Below are 7,019 nucleotides of genomic sequence, written 5' to 3' on the forward strand. Positions count from 1 at the left end.
TTTTAGGTTAAAAGCTAGTGTACTCTTGCTGGTTTCTCCAATGTTACCTAACCAAGAAAGCGAATAAGCATATTTCCCATTCCTTTAATGGAGAGAGACTCTTCTTACACAAACTATGAGCCACATATTCACCAGCTATAAATGTGTGTGTGAGGGTTGGTTTGTGTGCATGTACCTGCCAGAGCCTTGAAATCCAAAACTGAAACGCAGAGAGAAACAAATACAAACCACACGGATCTCCGTATCCCCCCCCTTCTCCCTGCCGAGTGAAAAATTCATGTTCTATTACCCCATCAAATGTGAATCGCAGCTTATAAGATCACATTTGAAATTCCATGTCACAGCTCATGCATTCCCAAATACTTTTGGTAACGTCGTCGGGGTTTGTTTCTGGAGCCGGACTGAAATTTACAAATGTGTTTCTTCACGTCAAGGTAGACTGTGACAAAGAATGCTTCCACAGTTTTAAAAGCTGAAATAATGAAGCAGAGCTGCAGTATATGGAGGTATATTTATTTAAATGTGTGCATCAGCTATAGCAGAGCGCTGCATGAGTTATGAGTCTGCCTGATCAGTTGTCGTGGGCTGGCATAAGGGAATGAGGCATGTGTCATATCTTGTTTAAGCAGCCTGATGCAGTGTGTGTTTTGGTGGACGGTTCACAGCTACTCCTCAGCCTCTCATTGCAGCTCATGTTGTTGAACGGTTCCTCCCCCCCGGCTGTTAACTGACTGGGAAAGTTTCCCGCCGGATACCATGACGACGGCTGTCACCCGCGCTTTGCACCGCGGCAAATGGAGGTCATCTGAAGAGACAGCACCCTCACCTCTTATAGTCGCCGCTGCCACTGCTGCCATGGCTACAGCGAGCCGGGCAGCCTCTCTCAGCCCACAGCCATCCCAGCATGCAGTTCACCTCTCAGCAGGCTGGAGCCATGCATCCGTTCCAACGTACATATGCTCATGCAGGGGAATTCAGGTGCCAAGAGACTAGCGCAGCATGTGCTCGCATCTCTTACACATCCAAGTCCTTGGGGTTTTACATATCCCAGTCCCTCCAGCTCGGTGTAGAAAAAAAAAAAAACACAAGACGCTGCAGCAAAGAATGAGTTCAGCCCTCCTCTGTTGGAAAGCAGCCCGCAGCGTGACACATTAATTATTCATCACAAGAAAGTAAAGATTCCATATCTCTGATGCGTGTGCATCAACAGGATGCTTTATAAGATTACGTTTCTCGTCCTGATCCCCTCAAAGTCCGCAAAGTTGCTGGCAAAATGTTTAAGGATTTATCTGTTTGTGTGGAGTTTTCCCGTCCGTGCTTGGATTTTCTCAGGTTATGCATCAAACTTTCAGTTTAACATTAAAACCACGATAAAAAGATCTGAGATATAAAAGTAGACAAATCTATTTTGCATTAGTTCGGTGTGTCTCCTCTTTCCAGTTACCACCTCGTAAACACATTTTCATGAATGTAAATGATTGATTTGACTATTTAACTGAACTAGAAAATACCCCGCGGTGCTCTTACATGAATAATCTTCTCTGTTGGTGTCAATGGTGCATGACTCAGGTACTGTGTGTCATGATGTGGCTCTGTGTCTGCTGCTGAGGGGCAGTAAATGCAGTTGGAGGGCTGTGATGGAGAAAAAAAACAGAACAACACTGCATAGCCTCTTGCAGAGAGCGAGGACAGGTATGGAGCCGGACGAGCCTGCAGTAGATATACAGCACAGAGAAAAGAGTTTGATTTGAAAGATTGTTTCTCTGAGAACGTTGATTTCAGCCTCACTGACTGTGTTTACATGCACACTTATATTCCACTGTTATTCTGAACATGACAGTATTCCGAATTTGATACGGGTCATTTCGTACGTAGTATTTTTCGATTAAGACGTGGGATATGCCGATATTATTCAGGTTTTAGCAGCATACTTTGGATATGTATATAGCATAATTAGAGTATGCGTCTCAATTGGGGTTTTTATGGCAGTTTGCGACACAAGGCCTCTTGTCTGTTAACGTCCAGAGGATGCCATGCAAAAAAACTAAGGTAACAGCCGCAGTTAAGTTTAGGCAACAAAAACACTTAATTAGGTTTAGGAAAAATGTCATGGTTAGGCTTAAAGTAAGTACGTAAACTAAGTAAAATTCATACATAACAATGTAACATAAGTATGGAAAACACGCCACAAACGTCATTAAAAACGCAACTTACAAAACAAAACACCGGTCTCAAACAGCAGTCTCCTGGTTGAAAGTCCTGTGTTTATTGGACCCATCCACCTCTCCTCCCGCCCGCCATAAGCATACTTTCTCACTTTTTATTCTACATCAGCTCTGTGCCTAGCATATTTAAGCGGATACGTTTACATTACAGTCAGTACATGGTGTACAAATGACACGGCAAAAGCAAGAACGGCGTTCTTGTTGCACGCTAAATGCCTTGCACGTTATTGTGCCTTTCATACGCCATCTAGTGCGAACGGGCTAGAGATGCATACCCAAAAGAAAAGCTCACATTCTTTGTCAGAGGGAGAAACAAACCTACTTTTTATCAAACCAATCACCAAACACTGTTGGAGTTACAGTTCACAGTATTTGCACAACTTTAGGACATCAGCAGTGGTGGAAAAAGTACCCAAATGCTTTACTTAGGAAACAGTAATACAACAATGTAAAAACACAGAATACAGTATTCAAAATACAGAAGTATCCCAATTTCACTTCAAGTATTAAAAGTAACAGTACTTCTTGTGATTGTTAATACTGATGCATCAATGCGTCACATTTTAGAGTTGAAGCTCGTTGAGGTGGAGCTAGTTTTAACTATTTCATATACAGTTACTGCAGGCAGTTTAGTCCAGTACCTCAAAACTTTACTTATGTATAGTACTTTTGTAAATGTACGTAGTTACTTCCCACCAGTGGACATCAGAATGAAGCCCAGAAAAGTTTATTCACTTTAATGCCAAAAGGAAAAACATTAAAACGACATTATAAAACTGAATAATTCTTAAAAGCCTTCAATATTGCATCCAGCTAATGACAGTGAGGAGCGTACAAGATGAATTGACAGTGACAGTGGAGCCAAATGGCATCGAGAGCATGAATAGCAAACTGAATCAAATATTAAATTCATTCAAAAGGGGGATAACACTGGCAGTGACAGCGTAATCAATCCACATTTTGGCCTGATCTATTATGTAACAGCTCAGACAAAAGAGTACAAATGAAGAAATAAGTCGATCTCCCCTCCTCCGCTGCGAGACTCATCTTCCTTTCACTCTTTCTTTCTGTCGCCAATCATTTCTTAATGTGTGCTACCTCTTTCTGTTCTTCCTCCAGATCACTTCCAGTCCATTTTCAACTCCAGTATATTACACTTTTGTCTGATAGCATGCGGTAGTTTCACATTTCAGAGTTATTTGCGGTGGGTTATATGTGCTGCCGCCACAGTGGAGAGACCGCCTGCTCAATTTCTCTCTTCGTGACAGATTTCATCCTCCACGTATCCATCTTTCTTACCAGCTTGGGCCACATTGCTTCTGAAATAGGAAGAAAAGGTCAGAGCGTTAATGCACAAAGTGACAGTAGATACATCACCTAAATCTATGGTGACTTTTGGCAATACATCCCACACATGGACACTCGATTTTCATTGGGAGGAAACGGGAGTGATGAGAGAGGAAACTGGAAATACACAATAAGTCTCTTCCGGGCTAGAGAGGGGTTTGGACTCTAATTGTTTTTAATGAGGAGATAAACAAAGCTATTCGTTCTAATATAACTTATATTAAAAACAAAATATACACTCAATCTATTTGCCATTAAATTAGTCTTAATTTTAGTCATTTAAAAAACAGATGACGACCAATGCACTTCATAATGGAAACATATCTCAAGACTGTGAATTTGAACCAATAAGAGACACAACTTGGGACATTTCCTTTAACAACAAATAAATAAATAAATAAAATTGCTTTACAAAGACATAAAGGCAAGATAAATTGACAGGTAGTAATAAATACAAATAGAGTTTATACAGTAAAAATGACAATCAAGTTTAAAGTACTAAAACATATAAAGAATAAATACATTTAAAAAAAAGATAAATAAAATATATACATCCTATTGCAAATATAGCCATGTCACCATGGATACCATCATAGTGTCCATACTGTTTATTTACGTCCTTGTTTAAGGACGTTTCCAGCATGCTTGAAGGTTTTGTTTGCATTTTGTGCACCCTTATACTGATTTCGGTTTAAAACCAGTGTTTCTCAAATGGGGGTACTTTGGAGAACTGCAGGGGGAGGTGTGATTTACTGTAAATGAAAATGTTAATTTAAAGTCAAAATTTAATCAGTCATGCATAATTCCTACAATAATTATACTATAAATTCAATAAAAAAAGTTTGATAAACCACATTCAATTTTAATGTTTTTTTTTATTTATTTAATGAAAGTTATTTATTTATTTAATTAAATGTATTTATTTATTACTGTATTTTATTATTTTTATTTTTATTTTTATTCATTTGTATTATTATTTAATTTTTAATTTTGTTTTTTTAATTAATTTAATACAATTTTAATTTCATTTAATATTCCTATTTTCAATGCAATCGTTAATGGACGCAAACACGGTCCCGATTACGTTTGTTCAGTGTGACCAGGAAGCTTGTTTCGATATTGAATGACAGACAAAAGTCAATTAAATGAATTTGTGGTTGAAACATAGCAGCAATACAGCTGATAACAAGGAGAAAAAAGGATGGTTTAGTGAATCAGACACTGATGGCGCTGCACTGTATAGTACCTCTTTATATAAGTTGGCTGAAAAAACATTTCAAAGGGAGTACATTATTAAAAACATTTGAGAACCATTGCTCTAGACTGTTTTCCAGCACTTAGGACTTCCTCAAAGTAAGTAAGAGGGCACCAATTTGAAATACCATCATGCTTTATTTTACATTTATCCTTCAGATTACAGCTAACGAAAGCATCCTGCTTTTGATTTGTCGGTTGGCTTCACTGAGTTGTGACTGGCAGTTGAATATTTATCTCGGAGCCAGAAAAAAAATGTGGGAAATCAGGGAGGCAGAAAGTGGAAGTAAGATGCCTTTGGCTCTCGCTGTGTTCCCAAATGTGCACATTAATTTGAGTTTTTCAAAATGTTCAAATGTATAGCTCGCTATTGGATCTCTCTGCTGCAGCTCTGCAAAATGTGATTGATGGCAGTTGTTGTTGTTGTTTACTGTTCCATGTTGAAGTCACTGAGAGTAAATGAGCCTGAAAACTGACTTGAAACAGAAGTAGGATGTAAATATCAATAAAATTAAGGATAAAGGGATGAAAAGTAAGATGAGCTAGAACTTTATTCAAACTACTATATTTACAAGCTTGACAGTATGAACTGTATGAAGACGTGCCATCATCAAATATATATTTAAAAAAGCATTAAAATGAATGTGGTTTATCAATATAGTTTTATTTTGCTGCTACGTTTCAACCACAAATTAATTTAATTGACTTTCGTCTGTCATTCAATATTGAAACAAGCTTCCTGGTCACACTGAACGAATGTAATCGGGACCGTGATTGCGTCCATTAACAATTACATTGAAAATAGGAATATTAAATGATATTAAAATTTAATTCAATATAATTAAAAAGTTAAATAAAAATAAAAATACAATTAAAAATAACAATAATAAAAAAATTAATTAATTAATTAATTTCATTAAATAAATAAGTTAATTTGATTTAATAAATATATTAAAAAAACATTAAAAATTAATGTGGTTTATCAATTTAATTTTATTATTTTTTTATTATAGTAACATTATTGTAGGAATTATGCATGACTCATATTTTTTTTAATTAACATTTTTTAAAAATCTCACATACCCCCATTTGAGAAACACTGTTTTTAAATCAATATAAATCAGTATAAGGGTGCGCAAAATGCAAACAAAACCTTCAAGCATGCTGGAAACGTCCTTAAACAAGGACGTAAATAAACAGTATGGACACTATGATGGTATCAATGAATAAATAAAAAACAACATGTTAGGTGAAATGTGTTGTTAGATTTGACCTGTAACAGAACAGGTCAAGACATTATCTCATAACGGTTTCACAGACCACATTATATGGCATATTCGTGCCTATCTAGACATATATTTGAATGTTATTTTTATGATCATTAGGGTGGGTTTCTCCTGTACAGATTCAGTCAAATGTCCTATAGATTGCAGGCTGTTGGAGCCATTAGTAAGGAGGCTTTTTTTCCACACCCTCTGTCTCTCTCTATCACTCCTTGTCCTTGTGGGTGATTAGAATGCACCCTGGTTGTCTGTCTGCTCGCTCATTAATCACACAGCGAGAGACTGGGCCGAACACTAAATATACAGTTTGTCCTCATCTCAGCACTCCACACAAAGTGCTATTACAGCAGAAAACCACACAGGGTCATAAATGACTCATAAGCAGGGCTACGGGTTGCCTAGCGATCGTTATAGTAACCCTACCAACACGTAGACATAGAGAGACTCCCCTGCATTTATGTAAAAATCAGACTCCCATTAAAACTTCTGCACAGGTATTCTGTGTACATTACCATTACATTACAACCCTATAGCCAGCAAAAAAGTTCTCCAACTTCCTAAACTTTAAACGAACATAACATGCTATATGTTCCTTGTTTTTGAAGGAAATATCTACCTGGATGCTATCAATCTTCATCTCTGCCTGAAGCCAGTGTATCTTACAGCGAGAGACAGCAAATCCCTCGGCAGTGCTGTAAATAAAAAAACAGGAGAGTGTTTGACCAGATGCCCAAGGCACACCACAAAAAGTCTCACCGTCAATACACAACGACTTAATCATAGTATATTTGAGTTATTTCCAAAAGATATAAGCTTTAATGGATTCTTCTTTATAGTGTTGTAACATGTGATTCTGCTTTTTGGCATCGTATTTCTCCCTTAAGCATAAACGTGTCTTAAAATTGACTCA

The sequence above is a fragment of the Sebastes umbrosus genome, chromosome 21 (assembly GCF_015220745.1).
Source record: "Sebastes umbrosus isolate fSebUmb1 chromosome 21, fSebUmb1.pri, whole genome shotgun sequence".
In the NCBI taxonomy this organism is placed as follows: domain Eukaryota; kingdom Metazoa; phylum Chordata; class Actinopteri; order Perciformes; family Sebastidae; genus Sebastes; species Sebastes umbrosus.